The 26,111-nt window shown below is 43.6% G+C and overlaps 1 pseudogene; it reads left to right on the top strand.

The window, feature by feature from the left end:
• The first annotated feature begins 2,281 nt into the window (after window positions 1-2,281).
• Window positions 2,282-26,111, top strand: part of LOC120064136 — a 42,325-nt pseudogene continuing 18,495 nt past the window's right edge.

Genomic DNA, 26,111 nt, shown 5'->3' with positions numbered 1-26,111 from the left:
ATTATGCCACCTCCTGGTAGATTCATCTGTTTACATTGTCTAATACACTCAGTGGTAAAGGTATGGGATTCTGGGTAATCCGCAGTAGATTTATGGAGAATTGCTGTGGGTGATTTGAAAATTGAATGGTCCCAGGATAGAAATGTATAAAGTGGACATTACATCATAAAATCCACATTTTACATTGTGCATAATAACATAAATTTATGTTATTAGTAACTACCGTTGTTGGTTTAGCGTCTGGGTAGCCACTTTTTATATGTTGTTTGCCGAATCTCAGTTTTTCATGTGGGTTTTATGCTAGCTAAAGTTCCCTCTTTCAAGTTGGTAACAGTTAGCTAACTGAAAAAGGCATTATCTTTAGAAGTGCTATTTATGTCCCGTCGAGTACTGATCATTCATCCATACTGTGTGTGTCCCATCATTGCAGGTAATTTATGACAAATGTATAAAGTAGATGTTTTTTAAACTCATGAGCACAAGCCAGCGCATTAGCCTGGTTTTGTTAGTTTAGGAAAATATGTGGTGCGTTGTAGATGTATTATATTTATTTGCCACAAGAGTGTGACATTGAGTCATTTTTCAGGTTAATTTTATATATTTTGATACTAAAATGGATGATAGTTTATTTAGATTTTGTAAATATGAGATTACACGTGGAAACTATTTTATTTTTATTATAGTAAATTAGGAATTATTAGAAATTGTTAAATCGACTACACGATCACAATGACTTGATAGACATTTTTATAGTTTTTTTTTGTTAGTATATTATACAGCAGATTTATGGAAAATTGCTGTGGGAGTGCTATTTATATCCCGCTGACTACTGATCATTTATCCATACTGTGTGTGTCCCATGATTGCAGCGTTGGAAATAATATATATATATATATGCAAAGAGGTAGGCCTGTGTTTAGGTTTTGTCATGTATCAGCAGGTCTGTATCAATTTCCGTAGCCTATTCAAATTGTATTTGTCACATGCGCGGAATACAACGGGTGTAGTAGACCTTACAGTGAAACGCTTACTTACAATCCCCTTACCCAACAACGCTTTAAGAAGTTAAGAAAAATAAGTGTTGAGTAAAAAATAGAAAATAAAAAAATTCAAGTAACAAATAATTAAACAGCAGCAGTAAAATAACAATAGCAATATGTACAAGTAGGTAGAGTTAAAGTGACTATGCGTAGATAATAAACAGAGAGTAGCTGCAGCGTGAAAGAGGGGTCTGGCTAGCCCTCCTAATCAAATGTAGGCTATAGAGCACAAACGTTTATGGCCGAAAAAACTATTAAAAAGTCATTTCAACACCAGGGTATGTGTAACGGATGTGAAATGGCTAGCTAGTTAGCGGGTACGCGCTAATAGCGTTTCAATCAGTTACGTCACTTGCTCTGAAACCTAGAAGTAGTGTTGTGTTACATATGCTAAACCATTAATTTAGAACAACATGGTTTCATTATTTAAAATTCTAACCTCTGACCCACATATAGCAGAGGACACTAGGCTCAACAGAAACCGTTCTCATTTCCACTCTGATTGGATGAAACGGGCCGCTCGGGAACGCGCAAACATTGCCGCGCTCCCATGTGTTTCCAGGAGATTTTCGCTTCCCCGTTGACCTCTAGTGCGCGTGCCCGCCCAAATCTGGACCCAAGCAGGGCGATGCGCGTGACCGAATTTGACGAGATAATTGGGAATAGAGGACGTTAAGCATAGGACTAATACAGTAAATACAATTATTGTCCTAACGTTTTTCACATTAATGTCAGGGTAAAATATGAAAAAATAGCCTGGGAAAGAATTGGAAAGGTGCAAGCTACCATGGAAGGGGATTGCGGTTTGCAAAGCGCACCGGCACTACACATCTAGATCACCATTCCGCTAGACGATGAGATTAATTACTTGGGTTTTATATTGGGTTGAGGCATTGTTTTGCAGACTAATTTAGCATCTCGATGGACTGTAAACAGTATTGCAAATTGTATGCATTTCAACGGAGTTAATTCTGAGTACGCAACAAGGCCATTCATTTATATAAATTATATTTCTTAACCCATCTCTGGATCTGCGCACAATTGAAGGATAAAATATCAACTAAAAGTGCGACTATTTGTTGTTTTTGTCGTTGTCCTCTCGCTAATGTGTTTACGTGTTTCATCTGATGGATTAGTTTAACGACACTTCTTGTCGACTGTAGCCTAAGTAGCTCGAAGGGAACTGTAGCCTTCGCCAATATTTTTGGGGAGATTCATCGGACTTGCAATACAGCCATATCATGTATGCTGGACGTAAAAGGAGAAAACCAGTCCAGAGAGCGTAAGTACAGTTTATTTATATGAATTGAAAGGCCTTTTCAAAGCCCTGCATCCATACCAGCTCGTCCCTTTTAGCGCTCAATCACTCATCTTATATTTGTGCAGATTTAAATAGTATATTTCACCGGAATTAAATTGACAATGTCGATGACACACGATAGGACACATATTCAGGTGGGGCAAATCCAGTCGTCGGGCGCCTGATTGGTATCACACTTGCCCCAGCCAGGCTAATACATCTGACTTTCAAAAATCAACTAATCATGATATGCAGTTTAGTATGCAATTAGTTTAATCAGCAGTGTTTGCTAAAAAAGTGTGACACCACTCCGGCCCCGTAGGACTGAAGTTACCCATCTCTGGATGAACTAGTTCCTTCGCGCCCTGTTTGACAGTGTCAGAAAGGCCTCGACCAGGCACTCGCATTGTAAAACCGTTTATTTGACTATAAGACTATTACTTTGTGAAATAATATATATATATATATATATATAGGCTACCTTAAATCAATAGTGCAACTATTGTGTGATTGTATTTTTTTTGAATGATTTCGCAGTAAGGTAAAAGTTGCGTGCGCTCGCTCCAAAGTTGCACTTGTCGTCAAAAATAGTTGCTGCGTTTGTTATTTCGTTATCACGTGAAGCCAGAATTTACTGTTAACCTCGTTGCATTGTTTTTGTTAAATTTAAACCAACATAAACATTTGCATTTTGAAATAATGTTTATACATCCAATTTGTTAATGATTCTTTTCTACCACAGTCGCAAATATGCTGCGCCATTTTAGATTAGTCAACACGCCCTTTTATTGACTGTGTAACAGAAATAAAGCCAACACTTTACGATATTTGAGAGCAATCACCTTGCACCTGCTGAAAGGACACTGGACGGATGTAAAACCATTCAAATGTTCACAACAAATGGCTTTGAAGTATTATTATGTAATAATTATAGTATTACATTTTAATTTTTAGCCTGTGTATTATTATTTTGAAAAGCCTATTTTATAATTGACTAATTCACTAGTAAAAATGTACCTAACATGTATAAGTCTAACATGTGTTTACATAAATACATCTTTGTTGAACCAACAATGTTTGTATGTTGTCAGTGAAGAATGTGTATGTTTATGACATAATGCCAGAAGTGCTTTCAGCGCTCTGGGGCATTTATTGGCATGATTTGTTAACTCATGAGTGGATTGTTGAAGGAGCTCTATAAATTATGACTCAAAACAAAACAAATTATTTTTATTTTTTTTAAACATGGTGTTATTCACATGAGGCAAATCATGTTTTAAATTTAGCATTTATTTTTGTGCTGTTTTAATAATTTCAATGTTACTCTACTTGTTGAAGTATTTTAATTATTAATTTACCTATATTACTACGAAAGTATAATTTGTAATGATATTGATAGTGCTAATACTATTAATAATGCTAATAATTCATGAGAACTATAATCAACCGAAGACCCTTGAGTTTTCTGTAAAAATGTCAAGTTAAAAATAATGATTTCTTCTCTCCTTGCAGCGTAAAACCGCCACAATCAGAAGGGGCCAAGTCGAACCCCTCGAAGCGCCACCGGGACCGTCTGAATGGAGAGCTGGACAGGCTGGCCAGCCTCCTCCCCTTCCCTGAGGAGGTCACCACCAGCCTGGACAAACTCTCCATCCTCCGCCTTAGTGTCAGCTACCTCCGGGCCAAGAACTTCTTCACTGGTAAGAAGTGGTCCACAAAGAACCCTATTATTGCTCTGGAACTATTGCTTGAATAGTGCCCTTAGTTTGAGGTCCTCAATAGAGTGCTTCCTGAAATGTTGTGCTTCCTGTGTAGACATAAGGTCCTTGTTTTGTAAACAGAGGTCCACTGATCCCTCACTGTGTACTGCACAAGGGTGTGTTAGCATAGCACACGGCCACTACAGTATGTAGCTAAAGCCTATCCTAAAAATATGCTCTACTTAAAGAGCATCAGAGCAGGGAGCTATCAGAGCAGTTAGCTTGAGCCCCTTCTAGCGTCCCTGTGCTGACTTGCTGTCTTCTCTGTACAGTTAGTAGATGGAACAGAGCAGTACGGTAGTTGCTATGCATAGTCATGGGAAGCACTGTGAGGAGCTACTGGGACTTTTTAAACCAAGCTTCCTTCCCTAGAACTCTTATGAAGATATCAAAACAGTAGAGAACCTGGGTCTTTCATGGCCTGTGTTTCCTGACACCTTCAAAGTACATTTAATCAGCTGTGAAAGCCAGCCTCACTCAGCCAACCAGCCAGCCAGCCTCACTCAACCAGCTAACCAGCCAGCCTCACTCAACCAGCCAGCCTCACTCAGCCAACCAGCCAGCCAGCCAGCCTTACTCAGCCAGCCAGCCAGCCAGCCTCACTCAACCAGCCAGCCTCACTCAGCCAGCCAGCCAGCCTCACTCAGCCAGCCAGCCTCACTCAGCCAGCCAGCCTCACTCAGCCAGCCAGCCAGCCAGCCAGCCTCACTCAGCCAGCCAGCCTCACTCAGCCAGCCAGCCTCACTCAGCCAGCCCATTATTTCATCCTGGAGAAGAAGAGGCCTCAATATTTCATAGAGGCTGTGACTCTGCCTTTATTTGTAGTTAAGGATGGAAGAGTAAGCAAGGGCTCCATTAAAAACGGAGGAGAGTGTGTTTGGGAACAAAATAATTGCATACAAAGAGGACGGATTTGTATTTTTTCTCTCCTATGTTGTGGGGAAAAGACGTTATTTTAGGCAGTGCTCTTTAAAAGAGAATGCTGCAATGCAGGCGTTGGATACTCTCGAAGCATTAATAATTAAGAGAAACCCCCGAGTTTAAAGAATTTATGAAATGGAGGGAGGGCAGTGTTTGTTTAAGACTGTGGCTTCTTGAAATGGCTGTTTGGGCTGCGCCGTACTGGATACGGGGCCTGTGATACCAGTGTGTTGTGGGGAGATATTGCAAATGTATGGCTTTTTTTGGTGTGAAGAGAGAGGGCCTATGTACAAATACTTTGTGGAGAGGAATGGAAATGCTGGAAAGGGGTGGGGGGAGAATCCAGCCTTTAGTTCTATGGGACTAAATAATCTGTAGCTTTAATCATTTGAAAAAGCCATATTATTATATATATATATATACATTTTGTTTTAAAATGTTAACCTTGATAAATGTAGTCATTTCTTGGGTCGTCAAGGGGTTGATTTGTCTCTGAAATTGTGTGACTTTGCTTGATTATGAAATCTCATGATTGGCACTATGAATATAACTGATTGTTGTGTTATGGTTCTAACAAATCTCTTCAGCCTGTCAAAATATATTGTTGATGTTGTATTGCAGCGTCACACGTCAAAGTGTGCTGCCAAGCCCTCGTGTCCTTGTAGTGTTACTGCATTAGCCTCCTTCCTTCCCTGACTGCACAAACAGTGAGTAATTAACAGGCCTCACATTCAGGAAGTACATGATGAGACAGCGGGCCTTAACCTGCAGCTTTATCAACACCCCTATCAGCCCATCATGTATGCCTGCCTGCCTGTCTGACTGCCTGAGGACGGGCCCATGGCCTCCGTCTCTGTGTCTCCCATCATCATTTGTTGTATGTAAACAGAGCTGCTGCTCAGTGCGCTGGGATTAGGCCCTGGTACAGTGTTGGATGGGTGATTTATGAAGAGGTGGCTCAGCTCTGCCTAACCGTCCAGGTCTCTGTCTCTATGGTGGCTAGTAGGCCATGCAGCCACCACCATCATTACACAACCACTTGCTGTTAATTAGCTGAGTTTGCCTACCGAATACTGTGTAGTGTTGGTTTAACAATCAGAGTGAACTAGCATTGTGCTCTGGTAGGGACACTATGTTCTGTATTTTTTAAGAATACCTCAGATGAATACCCAGTGTTGTTGCTCTGTGTGGAATTAAATGTCTTGTACAAGTTGAACAAAGCCTATCAGAGCCTGTTTAATCCGTCTGACAATATTATCCATCCCAGCTGCCTCCTCTCCTCCTCGTCTTCAGGCCTACTGGCATCCCTCCTCTGCCAACCTAAAGGAATGAGAGCAGGACTGCCTAAAACCTAAAGCACAGTAAATACCAGATAATTGTTCAGTATACATAGGCATTTCTCCCTGATAGGCAAAGCCACATTTGGCAGCATTTGGTTTGTTCCATGCTAATGCCTCAGACAAGGACATCACTCAATGTTCTGGTCCAAATGTCCTGGGTGCTTAAGGAGGAGATTCTATCCTGCACCATGCCCCCTGTACTTAGCCGGTTACATGTACAACAATTCACTCTCAGGATTATCAGTAACCCGGAATGAGCACTATACAACCACCAGGATCTCATCACAGGGAATCATGGGAGGCTATAACATCCTGGTCTCTGATGGGAGGCAGCTACCCACTGGGTACAGACATCAATTCAATGTCTTTTCCACGTTGGTTCAACGTCATTTCATTGAAATGATGTGGAAACAACGTTGATTCAACCGTGTGTGTCCAGTGGGTAGGCTGTGCTGTGTCCAACAATGCACCCTATTCCCTATGTAGTGCACTACTTTTGACCAGAGCCATATGGGCCTTGTAGTGCACTATGTAGGGAATAGGGTGCCGTTTGGGATGCAACATGTGTGAGCTCTGTGACCCTGGGTCCATGTGACACACCATGGTGGCCTCACGCGGGCAAATGTTGCGTGCGGGAACGTTGCAAAATAATTGTTATTCAATTATTTCAGCCACTCACTCGTCTGCGTCAACGAGCGTCTGCGTAGCCAGGCGCTAAAATATAACTGGGTTCTGTTTTAACCGCTCTGCAAGTCCTCTGTTGGATATCAGGAAGATACAGACCCACGTGGATACTTGAAAGACCAACGAGGAGAGAATAATTAAAGATAACTAACTAGGTTTCTCTTTTTATCTGTGGATTAATCGTCGGAGTAGATAAACACAATATTTTGTATGACTCTGGGTCAACATTCTACAAAGAACCAGCTAAAAAAAATAAGGACCATATGCATGCCAAGTAAAAGAAGAACCCAATGTTCATCTCCCAGGACAAACTAGCTAGCAACAGCAAGCTAGCTAAATGTGTGTTTCGACCTGCTCCCAAATTAGTATAGTTGTTTCACAGTTAGTTTTGATATTTTAACCTGCGTGTGATGATCGCGTCTGGTGGGGATAGACAAAATCAACATGCGCATGGTCCGTGACCAGTGTAGTCAGTATGTTCGGTAATCAGGATTTTGTTTCACTGTCAAAGTGTCCACAGAATGTGTTTCTGTATAATGTGTCATGCACTTCTGTTGATGGCATTGTCTTGTGCTAGATATTTACTGCAGCGTAAATGCTTTACTGTAATAGTTTTGCTGGTGGCTTTGTAACTTTTTTTCCCCAGCGTGGTCAAATCTCTATTCGAGCTGGAAACTTCATCTGTGTGGTGTAAAATACTTAAATAACTTAAATAAAAATACTTCAAAGTACTACTTAAGATGTTTTTGGGGGTATCTTTACTTCAAAACATTCCTAAGGAAAATAATGTACGTTTTACTCTGACACCCAAAAGTACTCATACATTTTAATGCTTAGCAGGACAGGAAAATGGTCCATTCATGCACTTATCAATAGGACATTCCTGGTCATCCCTACTGTCTCTGATCTGGCGGACTCACTGAACACACATGTTTCGTTTGTAAATGATGTTGGAATGTACTCTTGGCTATCCATAAATTAATAAAACAAGAAAATGGTGCCGTCTGGTTTGCTTAATGTAAGGAATTTGAAATTATTTCTACTTTTGATACTTAAGTATATTTAAAACCAAATACTTTTAGACTTTTATTCAAGTATTATTTTACTGGGTGACTTTTACTTTTACTTGAGTCATTTTCTATTAAAATTAAAATTACTTTTACAAAAAAATCACAATTGCATACTTTTTCCACTTGTGTGTGTGTGCCCACATGAGTCTGCATGCCAACTGCAGTTCCCCTCCCAAGACTCCTTATACATGGACTAGGGGAGGGAATCATTGTGACACACAGTAACATAAAAACACACCTTATGGCTTTCCACTGCTGCTGTCAGAATGCAGCGATTAGAAGTGTGTATATAGCTGTTCTGAAGAAGCCCTCTCAGAGCTCTGGCTCTGGTCTCTAATGTTGCCAGTGTTTCCTCTGTTAATGGGCCACTCCCTGTTGTGATGGTCCCCACACTAACAACCACAGACAAGCCAAGCTCCAGTTGTGTTTCCCTCTGGCTCGCAGGCAGTCAGATTATAAACATAGATGAGGACACAAATCCAATGCACTCATAATATTTTGTGCAATGTAAATGTGTAAGCCCTTCATTTAGATGGTACAATAAGAAGGCTGAACTATATAGAAGGCTGATTAACTCTGTTGACATTACACAACCCCTCGTGTATCAACCCCCAGCATTAGAAACTGCCCTCCACATTTTGTATGACACTATTTAACAACACAATGCCCTAAATTTGCTTCCACCATAGTTTTTTTCATTCCGTCATTCTGTTTTTTTGTTGTTTTTTTGTCATTTTTACAAAGAGGTTTAGGGGCCCCCTGGGAGCGAGGAATGGCCCTTCCATTGTGAGTTCTTCTGTTGTAAAGACGGAAGGGTGAAAGGTGTCACCTTTATCACCACACGTTTCTCCTGTGAGGTGGAAAACGCCAATAACTAAGCTAATAAGAGTGCTCCTGGGATTCCTGGAAGAGCTGTCTTTACCAGCAACCAACCAGGAAGCATCAGCCCTCTTCCTTTTCTTCCTACCGTTTGCTCTCTGTTGCGCAACTTCCTGGTCCATAGCTAGCTAATGACCCAGTCCCTTTTTAAATGGAATCATGTGCTTTTTGCTGTGAAGCTAAGTAAAATCAAATCGTATTGGTCACATACACGTGATTAGCAGATGTTATGCTTGTGATTCTAGCTTCGACAGTGCCGTAATATCTAACAAGTAATATCTAACAAATTACGCAACATATACCCAATACACACAAATCTAAGTAGGAATGAATTAGGACTATATACATATGGGCGAGCGATGTCAGAGCGGAACGGACTAAGATACAGTATATACATATGAGATGAGTAATGCCAGATACGTAAACATTATTAAGTGACTAGTGTTCCTTTCCTTAAAGTGGCCAGTGATTCCTAGTCTATGCCTATAGGCAGCAGCCTCTAATGTGCTAGTGATGGCAGTTTAACAGTCTGATGGCCTTGAGATAGAAGCTGTTTTTCAGTCTCGGTCCCTGCTTTGATGCACCTGTACTGACCTCGCCTTCTGGATGGTAGCAGTGTGAACAGGCAGTGGCTCGGGTGGTTGATGTCCTTGATGATCTTTTTGGCCTTCCTGTGACATCGGGTGCTGTATGTGTCCTGGAGGGCGGGTAGTTTGCTCCCGGTAATGCGTTGGGCAGACCTCATTTGACATCATGACCAACACTCATAAATCTAAAATGGAATGTGCAATTTACACATCTCAACAATTAGCTGTTTCTTATCAAAATCTGCTTAAAGAGACAGTGTGTTGGGTATGCAGGTTCAGGATAACAGATGCAATCCAATTACAATATCATAGGGATATGTATGGTTGTTGTGATTGGGGGTATGGTTGCACTCTGACCTTTGGCCTATAGTTGCTGTAAATATAGATTTGAGATTAGAATGAATAATCCCTGTGAATTCTGAAAGGGTTCTGTTTGCTTTGGAGGGTTGTTCGCCAACTTATTCAGACTAATACTGGATTAGCAAGTTATTTCTGCTCCATGCATCGCTTCTCAATCACTCGTTTTAAAATCTTGTTTCATTATCTCAACTTTCAACACAGAGAATAGGGGGGGGGAAACGTTTTACTAAGAATATCATGAGGGTCTCGCTTGAACGGCCGCGATTCCGTTTTTGTTATTGAGGTCATTCCTGTGTTCACCACAGCGAAAGGTTATGATTGATATCAAAGGCCTTACTCTTTAATATCCTCACAGTTCTATAAATAAATCCTCTCAGTTCTATAAATATATCCTCTCAGTTCTATAAAACTATACACCTTTGGTTCAACATAGTAGTGTGAAGGAAAGAGATGTCAAGTACTATTGAGTAGGATAGGTTTGAATCCTGGTCTGTTGCTTAGTGGATAACACCGGAAAATAATGCTTGAAAAATAAAGTCATGTGTTCAGTTCTCCCTCTTTTTGGAGCCAAATACAGGAGTTTACATTCAGTATGTAGATAGGGGCGGCAGGGAGCCTAGTGGTTAGAGCGTTGGGCCAGTAACCAAAAGGTTGCTGGATCGAATCCCCGAGCTGACAAGGTAAAAATATGTCGTTCTGCTCCTGAGCAAGGCAGTTCCCCGGGCGCCGAAGACGTGGATGTCGATTATGGTAGCCCCCCCCCCTCTCTCTGATTCAGAGGGGTTGGGATAAATGCAGAAGACACATTTCACTTGAATGCATTCAGTTGTACAACTGACTAGGTATCCCCTTTTCCCCTTCCCTAGATAGGTAAGCCATGAGAAAACCAGAAATGGATGGATGGATGGATCTGGATCAGGACATAGATCCAGATCATAGCCATATCCTCCAATGGGATAGCCGTGTTGTATGCATACTCATTAAAAAGAGTAGTTAGTAGAATTCTATGCTGCTGTATGTAAAGAGTTGAAATGGGTTCAATATGGATTAGGTCCGTGCTTTTGCTTCACGTGTTGCTATAGGCTACATCTGCACTGAAATGTGTTTGATATCAAATCAAATGTTATTTGTCACATGCACCGAAGACAACAGGTGTAGTAGACTTTACAGTGAAATGCTTACTTACAAGCCCTTAACCAACAATGCAGTTTTAAGAAAATGGAGTTAAGAAAATATTTACTAAATAAACTAAAGTAAACATTGAAAATAAGTAACACAATAAAATGAGGCTATAGACAGGGAGTACCAGTACCGAGTCAATGTGCGGGGGTACAGGTTAGTCGAGGTAATTTGTACATGTAGGTAGGGGTAAAGTGACTATGCATAGATAATAAACAGCAAGTAGCAGCAGTGTAAAAACGGGGGGGGTAATGCAAATAGTCTGAGTGGCCATTTGATTCGTTGTTCAGCAGTCTTATGGCTTGGGGGTAGAAGCTGTTAAGGAGCCTTTTGGTCCTAGACTTGGCGCTCTGGTACCGCTTGCCGTGTGGTAGCAGAGAGAACAGTCTATGACTTGGGTGAGCCTTTGACAATATTTTGGGCCTTCCTCTGACGCTGCCTAGTATATACAGTACCAGTCAAAAGTTTGGACACACCTACTCATTCAAGGGTTTTTCTTAATGTGTACTATTTTCTACATTGTAGAATAATAGTGAAGATTGGCTCAAACGCATTAAGAATACATTTTCTTTCCCACAAATTAACTTTTAAAATGCACACCTGTTAATTTCAATGCATTCCAGGTGACTATCTCATGAAACTGGTTGAGAGAATGCCAAAAGTGTGCAAAGCTGTCATCAAGGCAAATGTTTTTTTTTTTTTTAAGAATCTAGAATATCAAATTTATTTTGATTTGTTTAACACCTTTTTGCTTACTACCTGATTCCATATGTGTTATTTCATAGTTTTGATGTCTTCACTATTATTCTACAATTTAGAAAATAGTAAAAATAAAGACAAAAAAAATACCTTTGACTGGTACTGTATATCATGCATATACCGTATATACGACTAATACAACTTGAAACTTCCCATAATCCACTTGTAAATAGCTAATTAAAAATCGTCAAACATTTGCTAAATATTGTTGGTGTTTTGAAATGGGTTCCTACGGTTTTGCTGCAAGCAAGCCTGCCTCTCTGTCGGACAAATCCCAAACAACATAGCTGGATCAGGTCATGAGCTGTTCTCCACAGAAAAGTGTCAGTAAGCAATGTGATGCCTCCATGCGGATGGCTTGGATCGCTCCCAATATGGCTTCTGGGTCATCAGTCCAGAGAGGGGGTGGGGGAGGGGGTGTTTGATGCCCATAGTTGGAGCTCGTTTCTCAGTCCCAGGTACCTCAGCAGTATAGAACCATATTTCTACCTCGCTGCTCTCACCACTACTTCAACCTCCCCACCCCCCTTCTCCTACCACACAAGTTAGAGTCCATTGCCCTTTCACAAGCTGTCAGATTTTCAGGGTCACTGCTTATTTGTCAGGTTTGCTTAATCAAATTCTCAGCCTGCCTCAACCTCACACATGAGGAGAGGGTGGCGATAGGAGGCCGGTTCTGTTTAGTATTGCTGTAGCCTATAGGCTTTAAAAAGGAGAACGTCCCCAGAGACAGTTTTATAAAAGAAGGCGGCAGGTTTGTGCAGTTTGGCTCAGCAGCGGTTTACCGTTCCAAAGGAGCATTTATATTCAGTGGTAGTGTTCTAAGTGCTGCATCGTTATCGCAAGTGCCTCCGAAGCACATTGGTGGAGCCATAAGTCTGACAGCCAATCAATAATTCATATTCTGATTAAAACTTGAAATAACGTATTTTGACTTAAGTGAAATGTTCCATTTATTCATAAGGGAAGGAAATATTAGAAAAATATCAAGTAGTAGTGGAACTAATGTGTCCCTCACAAAGAAAGCACAGACATTCGTCTGGAGATCCTACAATGGTTTTGGGTGGAAACAGTGGTAGGACGAGGCAGTGGTAGGACTGGGTAGTGGTAGGACTGGGTAGTGGTAGGACTGGGCGTGGTAGGACTGGGTAGTGGTAAGACTGGGTAGTGGTAAGACTGGGTAGTGGTAGGACGAGGCAGTGGTAGGACAATGCAGTGGTAGGACGGGGTAGTGGTAGGACGAGGCAGTGGTAGGACGGGGTAGTGGTAGGACTGGGTAGTGGTAGGACTGGGTAGTGGTAGGACTGGGTAGTGGTAGGACTGGGTAGTGGTAGGACGAGGCAGTGGTAGGACTGGGTAGCCTGTGAAATATGAAGCATGTATTTTGATGTTTTTATTGCTTGTTTCCTTGTCTTATCAATAAATGGAACATTTCATTTATGTCTAAATACATTATTTCTCCATTATGCTCAGTTAAGTGTATTTGGCAAAGCCGAGCTGTTAAATTCAGCTTCAGCTAAATTCATGCCCTCAGGTATTGCAGGAGCGCTATACAAATGTCAATCTATTGTCAATCTAATGTCAATCTTTTGAGTTGATCTATCATTTCTGAGTTCATCAGTGACAACAAAGCCCAGGCAACACCAGTAGGGCTTCACTAATCCGTTTGGAGGCGTACCTTTTTTCCTCATGGATGCGTTGGATGGACCACGTGACGGACCAGTACCAGAAAGCGCAGTGACCTACTACAATGGGATCAATAACAACAAAGGTTACCCAAGCAGACTGGCTGGCAAAATATCTCTCAGGCCAAAGGTCACGACACTGACCTGGGGTGTTACCACTGGCCACATACCGAGCCACTCCATTACGCAATGGATGTCAACAGACCATGAAAGGCTACTATTGCTCAAGGTCTGAATATCAATGTAAGGTTACGTATTATGGAAGGAGATGCTTTCTACTTTCTGCAAGCAAGTTTGTAGCGTTGATGTGACGGTGGACTTAGACTATTTGTCTTTAGGGTCAATGGATGCTCGTTTAAGTTGGTACAGTAACGCAACAAAATCTAGGGTGTGGGCATCGGCCAGAACTGCTGAGACGAGATATACTGTAGCTGACATATTTTAAACTCACAAATACTCACAGTCCCGGTGATATGTCTGATATGATATGTCAAACCCCTGATAGAGAGATTGGTATGGGAATTAGGTCAGGGTGTCCACTCAACGCCCTCCACCCATGCTCCGTGTGATGGGGACAAGCCCCATCAGGTGTCTGGCCTTAGCATAGCGTCCAATCCTCTCCTACTCTTCTCTCTGCTGACCCCTCAGACAACAAAAGACCTGACCCGACCCCATTTACCCAGTCATGTCAAGACATCGCCTTAGCGGTCAGAGGTTGTTGTGGGTCACAGTACGGGTCGTCATAAAGGTCATATTCCCATGACATCATCAGTATTCCAGACTTTTCTTGCATTCTCCCATTTCTTCTCTGTTCGTTGGGTTCTTTTAAATTCTGCCGTTATTTATTCTCTGTTCGTTGGGTTCGAAACGTCATGGTTTTTGCTTGGAAGTAATACAGTTCTGTGTCTCTTCTGTAGAAATGTGTAGAACATGGCATGGCCCATTGTATATAAGACTAGTGAGTATAGTGTTATAGCTTAACAGTAAACCTTATGAGGTTATCAGACCAGAATTCAGGCCAACTGCTAAGTCCCCCCACTTTGCACTGACCTGTTCAACTGTAGCTGTCCTGACCTGTTCAACTATAACTGTCCTGACCTGTTCAACTATAACTGTCCTGACCTGTTCAACTGTAGCTGTCCTGACCTGTTCAACTGTAGCTGTCCTGACCTGTTCAACTATAACTGTCCTGACCTGTTCAACTGTAGCTGTCCTGACCTGTTCAACTGTAACTGTCCTGACCTGTTCAACTATAACTGTCCTGACCTGTTTAACTATAACTGTCCTGACCTGTTCAACTATAACTGTCCTGACCTGTTCAACTGTAGCTGTCCTGACCTGTTCAACTGTAGCTGTCCTGACCTGTTCAACTGTAGCTGTCCTGACCTGTTCAACTGTAGCTGTCCTGACCTGTTCAACTGTAGCTGTCCTGACCTGTTCAACTATAACTGTCCTGACCTGTTCAACTATAACTGTCCTGACCTGTTCAACTATAACTGTCCTGACCTGTTCAACTGTAGCTGTCCTGACCTGTTCAACTGTAGCTGTCCTGACCTGTTCAACTATAACTGTCCTGACCTGTTCAACTGTAGCTGTCCTGACCTGTTCAACTATAACTGTCCTGACCTGTTCAACTATAACTGTCCTGACCTGTTCAACTGTAGCTGTCCTGACCTGTTCAACTGTAGCTGTCCTGACCTGTTCAACTATAACTGTCCTGACCTGTTCAACTATAACTGTCCTGACCTGTTCAACTGTAGCTGTCCTGACCTGTTCAACTGTAGCTCTCCTGACCTGTTCAACTATAACTGTCCTGACCTGTTCAACTGTAGCTGTCCTGACCTGTTCAACTATAACTGTCCTGACCTGTTCAACTATAACTGTCCTGACCTGTTCAACTGTAGCTGTCCTGACCTGTTCAACTATAACTGTCCTGACCTGTTCAACTATAACTGTCCTGACCTGTTCAACTGTAGCTGTCCTGACCTGTTCAACTATAACTGTCCTGACCTGTTCAACTGTAGCTGTCCTGACCTGTTCAACTGTAGCTGTCCTGACCTGTTCAACTGTAGCTGTCCTGACCTGTTCAACTGTAGCTGTCCTGACCTGTTCAACTATAACTGTCCTGACCTGTTCAACTGTAGCTGTCCTGACCTGTTCAACTGTAGCTGTCCTGACCTGTTCAACTATAACTGTCCTGACCTGTTCAACTATAACTGTCCTGACCTGTTCAACTATAACTGTCCTGACCTGTTCAACTGTAGCTGTCCTGACCTGTTCAACTATAACTGTCCTGACCTGTTCAACTGTCCTGACCTGTTCAACTGTAGCTGTCCTGACCTGTTCAACTGTAGCTGTCCTGACCTGTTCAACTGTAGCTGTCCTGACCTGTTCAACTGTAGCTGTCCTGACCTGTTCAACTATAACTGTCCTGACCTGTTCAACTATAACTGTCCTGACCTGTTCAACTGTAGCTGTCCTGACCTGTTCAACTGTAGCTGTCCTGACCTGTTCAACTATAACTGTCCTGACCTGTTCAACTATAACTGTCCTGACCTGTTCAACTGTAGCTGTCCTGACCTGTTCAACTATAACTGTCCTGACCTGTTCAACTATAACTGTCCTGACCTGTTCAACTGTAGCTGCACTTTAAATGAAAAAGAAACGCTGCACAATAATTGCTCCGATGCAATTCTGTATTTTCCAACGTTTCGACAGCAAGCTGTCTTCATCAGGGTTTCATGGCCCTGCAGGTCACCAGTATAGGTTTTGATAGGTGTCCATAATCATGGCCGACTATGGCCTGATATCATTGGTCAATATACAGATAATATAGAGAGAAAAAAAGTAGAAATGGATATACAATGATCACAGATGGCCTACAATTTCATCATAAATAGTCTAGTATACACAGTGATTTAGAACAGATAACAGGAAGGGTTTCAGATCAAACTCAACATTCAGACCATAGGGAGCGAAGGTCTTTCAATTTAACATCCATGCGGCCCCTGTCCTGGAGAGGGTGACATGTTCGATGACAATATAGCGAAGGGGAGAAATAAGGTGGTTCGCTTCTAAATAAGTGGGCAGCATCTGGGTGTGTCAAGTTTTTACACCTTAAGGTGCTACGGTGCTCAGAGACTCTGACTTTTAGTTTTACCTTACTGTAGCCGCAACCACACTCCCAGCAGTCTTCAATGTACTCAGTGTCTCAGCTCTCTGCATAAGCTCTCTGCATGGTTCTTTAGTTTAATGTGACCGTGGAGTTGAGACAAGTGTTTGACGAGCTATTGCAATGGATCGTATTGCGCTTAATGCTTGTTCTGCCCCTCCAGATTGGTTCTGGAACCACTAAGCTGCTGGAGCCAATGAGGATAGATGAACCGAGAGAGAGAGAGTGTGGGTGAGGGGAAGTGGGAAGGAGGAGCACGGGAGAGGGAAGAAGGGAGAGAGGGATTAGCTTGGCGAGCAGTGAAGTGCAAAGGAGTTGTCACCTCATTTCACTCTGATGCAGCGTTAATGGGAATCTGTCTCTCTCTCTGTGTGTTGCTTCTCCTGCGATGCTGTTTTCTGTCTCTCTGTCTCAGTCTCTCTCTGTGTCTCTTTCTCTCGCTGTCTCTCGCTCGCTGTCTTTTGCTCTCTCGCGCTCTCTTTCTCTCTCTCTCTCTCTCTCGTGTGTGTGTTTTCTCTGATTTCTGCTACAGTATTCACAATAAATGAGGTGTCAGTGTGTTTGTTGAATATCATTGCGTGTCAAAGATGTTTCAATTTGCATTTCATTTCACTCCCCACTGTTGGACGATTAGAATTTTCCAAAGACGTTTGCTGTGTGCTGCTAGTGAAAGACTACTTTTAGAACAGCTACAGATCAGTGATTTAATATGTTTGTGACACCACATAAAGGGGGATACCTAGTCATGCAACTGAATGCATTCAACTGAAATGGGTCTTGAGGTGAAAGACCACAAACGTATGGGTGAAACATCACACTGTGAAGAATAGGCGATAAGCGCCATGCATCCTGTTGTAGGAGGTCCCATCTCGCAGAACAGAGTGTTTAGAACGCTGAGCACGATGACCTCACATTCTAATTATAGACCATGAACGTGCTGACGTGTTGCTTCCCAAGCCATTATGATGTAACCAGGTTGGGCAAAGATAAAAGGCCTGGATGTGGATCGTCATTTTTAACATGCTATTTGATGAAACTTGCATGAGCTGCAATCCTGTCCTGCATACAGTGCACTAAAACATAAAGCTTTCTGACATTCACAGCAGTGCTTTGTAAACATTATTACAAGACTAAAGCCTCTGTCTCTCTATCCCTCCCCTCCTTCCTCTCCTCTCTCTCTCTTCCTCACTCTTGCCTCTCTCCCTCCCTCTTCTTTCCTCTTCTCTGTCTCTCTCTCTGTGTCTCTCTGTCTGCAGTTGCCCTGAAGAACTGTACTTGCAATGATGGTAGCGCTGACAACAGCAAAGCCACAGGATTGGAGGACAGTTGGCTGCCTGAAGGAGAACTCTTGCTGCAGGTCAGTGCTAAAGGCATGTGGAATCATCTAAAATATAAAGACAAAAACAACTTGTTTTTGGTAATTAATTACAAGGCTTAATATCCAGTGATGAAGTGTTGGATATACCCCATAACTCACTGGCCTCACTTTGTCTTAAATCCCCCCCCAAAAAATCATTTTGTCATACTGGAATTCATTCTTATTTCATTTAGTTTACAATTCTATCACAATTTCTAGGGAGCTATTTTCATTTTGTTTCTCTGTATGTGTGATTGAGTGGAGAGTGATCTAGTTGGCTGCCAGATCTCTTTTGGATAAGCCAGTGTCATTGATTTTCCAGTCCAGTTCCCCTGTATGTGCAGCACAGTGGAATTCCAGAGCAGAACAGAGGAAACAGTCTGCCACACATCCCTGCCCTATGAGTGAAGTTTCATTATTATGATAAACCTACATCTCTCCAATGTGTTAGTAATGAAGCATGAAAGCTCATTCTGGGGAGGAGGAAATCTTTTATTCAGATTGAGATAACAGCCACGGGACATTTTAAAAGACAGGGAGGCAGGACGAAAAGGCAGGGTTAGGGGAAGAAGCGGAGAAGGGGAGCGGTAATTGAAGATTTCTCTCTTCTTCTTTGTGGTTCAACATCAGACACTTAGTAGTGAATTGTAGAGGAGCTGTGAGGTCATCCATTATTTACATCAGGAGAGGAGGGGGAAAATATAGTTTTCACCTCTTACTGTCATGGTTGAAAATAGACTCAGACTACCTCTTATACACCCTTATGACACCCTCCACCGTGTGGGAAAGTAGCCTGACACCCTCCACCGTGTGGGAAAGTAGCCTGACACCCTCCACCGTGTGGGAAAGTAGCCTGACACCCTCCACCGTGTGGGAAAGTAGCCTGACACCCTGCACCGTGTGGGAAAGTAGCCTGACACCCTCCACCGTGTGGGAAGTAGCCTGACACCCTCCACCGTGTGGGAAGTAGCCTGACACCCTCCACCGTGTGGGAAAGTAGCCTGACATCCTCCACCGTGTGGAAAAGTAGCCTGACACCCTCCACTGTGTGGGAAAGTAGCCTGACACCCTCCACCGTGTGGGAAAGTAGCCTGACACCCTCCACCGTGTGGGAAAGTAGCCTGACATCCTCCACCGTGTGGAAAAGTAGCCTGACACCCTCCACCGTGTGGGAAAGTAGCCTGACACCCTCCACCGTGTGGGAAAGTAGTTCTGCAGAATGCAGACAGATCCTGTAAGTTTTGGTACTGTACCAGCATGCAAAAAATGCAAAGCTATTGGGGGTGTGGTTTCTTTTCTGTTCAACCAGGAAGTCTATAATCTAGTTTGCACACATTGTGGTTCTCTGATTGCATGAGTTCAACTGTGTTCATATGGGGTCTGCCGCTAGGGGCTTGTTACATTTATTTCACTTCACTAATTTGTAGTTGCTGAACGTCTGGTACATTAGACCCTGGAAGTTGGCTATTTACTTGCAAGATGGTGTACAAACCATCCAAGCTGACATGATAATGTTTATGTTTCACTGGACTGCTTACACACAGAGAGGATGTGCTGCAGATAATTGGGGTGAATCATTGATTATTAGTTAAAGAGCAACATGACATCACCATGCCTTAGTCACAGTTCAGCCCCTGGGAAGACTGAGGGTACTTCCTGTGGATGCACCCATTGCACTGTGTGTGTGTGTGTGTGTGTGTGTGTGTGTGTGTGTGTGTGTGTGTGCGTGCGTGCGTGCGTGCGTGCGTGCGTGCGTGCGTGCGTGCGTGCGTGCGTGCGTGCGTGCGTGCGTGCGTGCGTGCGTGCGTGCGTGCGTGCGTGCGTGCGTGCGTGCGTGCGTGCGTGCGTGCGTGCGTGCGTGCGTGCGTGCGTGCGTGCGTGCGTGCGTGCGTGCGTGCGTGCGTGCGTGCGTGCGTGCGTGCGTGCGTGCGTGCGTGCGTGCGTGCGTGCGTGCGTGCGTGCGTGCGTGCGTGCGTGCGTGCGTGCGTGCGTGCGTGCGTGCGTGCGTGCGTGCGTGCGTGCGTGCGTGCGTGCGTGCGTGCGTGCGTGCGTGCGTGCGTGCGTGCGTGCGTGCGTGCGGCCCGGGGTTTTGTGTGTGTTAACAAATCAGGTGATGGATGAACAAGCTAATGTCTGTTTTGTTTGAGTAAGGTAGATATGGTTGTATGCCTGTTTGTGCATTTGTTTACAAAATGTTCCTGTGTTCGAGGGAGCGGGAGTGTGTTTAGTGGGGTGGAAACATGGGACCAGCTGTTCCTGTTTGGGATAAAACAAATGACTGACTAATCCGTCTATCTTTTATTCCTGACATTAGTTCTCTCCGGTTCAGAACAAACCCGTCTTGCATGTAGTACACTGACAGCTCCCCCTCCACTCCGGGGGGCAGAGTCCACCCATCTCACTGTAGGACACCTCACAACCACTACCGTCACATGTTGCTTAAGTAGTCAAAAAACAATGTCTCATTAAGCAAAATTCAGTAAATATAAAACATATCTAAGTCTGTTTGAGATGCATGTTGGAACAGAACCCGGAGATATGAAAAGACTAAGGAAGAACCAGACAAGGCACCAGGATAAAGGGATTAAGGGGGCAGTTGAAATCGGTTCTTGCATTGGAATTATATTGAAAACTACTTATTTCACAATAAACATAAAGTTCAAATGCCCAGACTCTGAGACCGTTGGTTAAGTGCTTTTTAAGTGACAGGTTAGAGCGAAATCTGTAGCAGCACAATGGACTGCGCCCTACACACTAAAGCAATGCCGTTTTGGTGATGAATATAGGCTACAGGATAGAAAGGGTAATTCACATGTTACAAAGCGCCTATGTGAATACAGCTGTACACACACAGCTGTCTTACCAAAATAATGCAAACTAAATGCAGAAAGTAATAGCCTAGTTATTCTTGCATTGAAACAAACATACTGAGTAGCAGTTTGGCTTAGAATACCGACACAACTGTGATGCAAACGAATGAATGAGAACAGAATAAACCAGCGGTACTAAGTAGTAGGCCTAGTAAATAAAATATCAGATTAAGGCATGACACAATCTATATTTAGGCTAGTTACATTAACAGTAAACAAAGGGTGAAAGGAGATCCAGATAACCAGAACAGCCTACAGCCTACTACAGTGAGATGCAGCATACTACAGTGAGATGCAGCCTACAGCCTACTACAGTGAGATGCAGCATACTACAGTGAGATGCAGCCTACAGCCTACTACAGTGAGATGCAGCATACTACAGTGAGATGCAGCCTACAGCTTACTACAGTGAGATGCAGCATACTACAGTGAGATGCAGCCTACAGCTTACTACAGTGAGATGCAGCATACTACAGTGAGATGCAGCATACTACAGTGAGATGCAGCCTACAGCTTACTACAGTGAGATGCAGCCTACAGCTTACTACAGTGAGATGCAGCATACTACAGTGAGATGCAGCCTACAGCATACTACAGTGAGATGCAGCCTACAGCTTACTACAGTGAGATGCAGCCTACAGCTTACTACAGTGAGATGCAGCATACTACAGTGAGATGCAGCCTACAGCCTACTACAGTGAGATGCAGCATACTACAGTGAGATGCAGCCTACAGCTTACTACAGTGAGATGCAGCCTACAGCTTACTACAGTGAGATGCAGCATACTACAGTGAGATGCAGCCTACAGCCTACTACAGTGAGATGCAGCATACTACAGTGAGATGCAGCCTACAGCTTACTACAGTGAGATGCAGCCTACAGCTTACTACAGTGAGATGCAGCCTACTACAGTGAGATGCAGCCTACAGCCTACTACAGTGACATGCAGCCTACAGTCTCCTACAGTGACATGCAGCCTACAGTCTCCTACAGTGAGATGCAGCCTACAGCCTACTACAGTGAGATGCAGCTTACTACAGTGAGATGCAGCCTACAGCCTACTACAGTGAGATGCAGCCTACTACAGTGAGATGCAGCCTACAGCCTACTACAGTGAGATGCAGCTTACTACAGTGAGATGCAGCCTACAGCCTACTACAGTGAGATGCAGCTTACTACAGTGAGATGCAGCCTACAGTCTCCTACAGTGAGATGCAGCTTACTACAGTGAGATGCAGCCTACAGCCTACTACAGTGAGATGCAGCCTACTACAGTGAGATGCAGCCTACAGTCTCCTACAGTGAGATGCAGCCTACAGTCTCCTACAGTGAGATGCAGCTTACTACAGTGAGATGCAGCCTACAGCCTACTACAGTGAGATACAGCCTACTACAGTGAGATGCAGCCTACAGCCTACTACAGTGAGATGCAGCCTACAGCCTACTACAGTGAGATGCAGCCTACAATCTACTACAGTGAGATAGTCTCCTACAGTGAGATGCAGCCTACAGCCTACTACAGTGAGATGCAGCCTACAGCCTACTACAGTGAGATGCAGCCTACAATCTACTACAGTGAGATAGTCTCCTACAGTGAGATGCAGCCTACAGCCTACTACAGTGAGATGCAGCCTACAATCTACTACAGTGAGATGCAGCCTACAATCTACTACAGTGAGATAGTCTCCTACAGTGAGATGCAGCCTACAGCCTACTACAGTGAGATGCAGTCTACTACAGTGAGATGCAGCCTACAATCTACTACAGTGAGATACAGTCTACTACAGTGACATGCAGCCTACAGTCTCCTACAGTGAGATGCAGCCTACAGCCTACTACAGTGAGATACAGCCTACTACAGTGAGATACAGCCTACTACAGTGAGATGCAGCCTACAGCCTACTACAGTGAGATGCAGCATACTACAGTGAGATGCAGCCTACAGTCTACTACAGTGAGATGCATCCTACTACAGTGAGATGCAGCCTACTACAGTGAGATGCATCCTACTACAGTGAGATGCAGCCTACTACAGTGAGATGCATCCTACTACAGTGAGATGCATCCTACTACAGTGAGATGCAGCCTACTACAGTGAGATGCATCCTACTACAGTGAGATGCATCCTACTACAGTGAGATGCATCCTACTACAGTGAGATGCATCCTACTACAGTGAGATGCAGCCTACTACAGTGGGATACAGCCTACTACAGTGAGATACAGCCTACTACAGTGAGATACAGTCTGCTACAGTGAGATACAGCCTACTACAGTGAGATACAGCCTACTACAGTGAGATACAGTCTACTACAGTGAGATGCAGCCTACTACAGTGAGATGCAGCCTACTACAGTGAGATGCAGCCTACTACAGTGAGATGCAGTAGTAGGACTAAGCCTAATGGAAAGACTAAGCCTAATGGAAGGACAAAGCCTAATGGAAAGACTAAGCCTAATGGAAGGACTAAGCCTAATGGAAGGACTAAGCCTAATGGAAGGACTAAGCCTAACCGAAATGTATTCCTCCCCCTTTATTTTGATAGGGAGTCATGCTGAGACCAAGGTCTCTTTTACCGATGAGCCCTGTATACACATCAGTACACATCAATATACACATTAGTATACATCACTATATGCATCAATGTACACATCAGTATACATCAATATACACATCAATATACACATCAGTACACATCAATATACACATCAGTACACATCAATATACAGATCAGTACACATCAATATACACATCAGTACACATCAATATACACATCAATACACGAAAAGCAAAACACAATCATAGAAAACAAACTAAAAGCTGCTTTTTCCTGACTCGATGTCATCAGTGAGTTGCATTGTTTTGTATAACAATATTGTGTTATCTTGTGCATGTTTGACATACAGGCTCTGAACGGCTTCGTCCTGGTGGTCACGAATGATGGGACCATTTTCTACTCCTCTCACACCATCCAGGATTACCTGGGCTTCCACCAGGTACCGTACAGATTGTCCCTCCTCCCTTTCCGTAACCCAGTGAAGGTTCTATTCCTAAAGCATGACCAGGGTGTTCTGTGCCTCAGCTCATTCATAATAGACAAGCAGGCATCTGGTGAGGCAGCTGGATCGTCTCTGGGATCTTGGCTGACTAATAGCATTAATTCTACTGCTGGGTCAGCCTGGTGCAGCATTCACATGCATGTTTGCAAACATTAAAGCATAATCCTCCATCGACACATGGTCATCTCTGCTTGAGGTTTTTATAAATGATTTGCATGCAATACAAGCATAGAATGATACCCTGTAGAGGTTGTCACTGTAGAGACGGTTGCCTATAGATGCTATGGCATCAAATAATTGGTTAGATTTGATCTCAATGAGACTGATCTGTATAAACCTGATTTAAATGAAAATAATATTCATTGGAGTTATGGTTGGGTTTGAGGGTTGCGTGCGGTGTCTGCTGTGAACTGTCAGGGGCCGTTGTCTGGGCCCTACCTGCTTGGTGAGGAGTCTGATTCTGCTCAGCCGGTCCACAGAGAGAGACTGGGTGAGACCAGTCTATTAATAGCTTGGCCTTTAGTGGAGAGAGACCACCAGCCGTGGTAGTGGGCAGTGGGCAGCAGCCCTAACCAGCACCACAGCATCACAGACCCTGCAGAGATGGATGGGAATATGGGGGGATGGTGAAGAGGCACAAAGGATTGAAGCACTTCTCACACATTATGCAGTCTACTGTATGACATTCAGGCTCTGGAGAAGTTCAGCACACACTGAGACACTGGTAATTCAACACACTCTTGGAGAGATATCACAGACCCCTTCAGTATAGAGATGTTCCCATAACGTCACCCCTTCAGTATAGCGATGTTCCCATAACGTCACCCCTTCAGTATAGCGATGTTCCCATAACGTCACCCCTTCAGTATAGCGATGTTCCCATTACGTCACTCCTTCAGTATAGAGATGTTCCCATAACGTCACCCCTTCAGTATAGCGATGTTCCCATTACGTCACTCCTTCAGTGTAGCGATGTTCCCATAACGTCACTCCTTCAGTATAGCGACGTTCCCATAACGTCACTCCTTCAGTATAGCGATGTTCCCATAACGTCACCCCTTCAGTATAGCGATGTTCCCATTACGTCACTCCTTCAGTGTAGCGATGTTCCCATAACGTCACTCCTTCAGTATAGCGACGTTCCCATAACGTCACTCCTTCAGTATAGCGATGTTCCCATAACGTCACCCCTTCAGTATAGCGATGTTCCCATTACGTCACTCCTTCAGTGTAGCGATGTTCCCATAACGTCACTCCTTCAATATAGCGATGTTCCCATAACGTCACTCCTTCAGTATAGCGATGTTCCCATTACGTCACTCCTTCAGTGTAGCGATGTTCCCATTACGTCACTCCTTCAGTGTAGCGATGTTCCCATAACGTCACTCCTTCAGTATAGCGATGTTCCCATAACGTCACTCCTTCAGTGTAGCGATGTTCCCATTACGTCACTCCTTCAATATAGCGATGTTCCCATAACGTCATTCCTTCAGTATAGCGATGTTCCCATAACGTCACTCCTTCAGTGTAGCAATGTTCCCAAAACGTCATTCCTTCAGTATAGCGATGTTCCCAAAACGTCACTCCTTCAGTATAGCGATGTTCCCATAACGTCACTCCTTCAATATAGCGATGTTCCCATAACGTCACTCCTTCAGTAAACAGTGCATTCGGAGTATTCAGACCCCTTGACTTTTTCCACATTTTGTTTCGTTTTTAGACATTTTTTCAAATTTATAAAAAAAACGAACAGAAATATCATCATTTTCATATGTTTTTCAGACCCTTTACTCAGTCCTTTGTTGAAATACCTTTGGAAGCGATTACAGCCTTGAGTCTTCTCGGGTATGACACTACAAGCTTGGCACACCTGCATTTGGGGAGTTTCCCCCATTCTTCTTCTTTGCAGTTTGAGGTCCTGAGCGCTTTGGAGCAGGTTTTCATCAAGGATCTCTCTGTACTTTGCTCTGTTCATCTTTCCCTCGAACATCCCCACAGCATGATGCTGCCACCACCATGCTTCACCGTAGGGATGGTGCCAGGTTTCCTCCATGTTTCTCATGGTCTGAGAGTCCTTTAGGTGCCTTTT

This window comes from Salvelinus namaycush, chromosome 19, assembly GCF_016432855.1.
Source record: "Salvelinus namaycush isolate Seneca chromosome 19, SaNama_1.0, whole genome shotgun sequence".
Taxonomy (NCBI): domain Eukaryota; kingdom Metazoa; phylum Chordata; class Actinopteri; order Salmoniformes; family Salmonidae; genus Salvelinus; species Salvelinus namaycush.
Note: the sequence above shows the minus strand (reverse complement) of the source record. Positions and strands in the feature narration are given on the sequence as shown.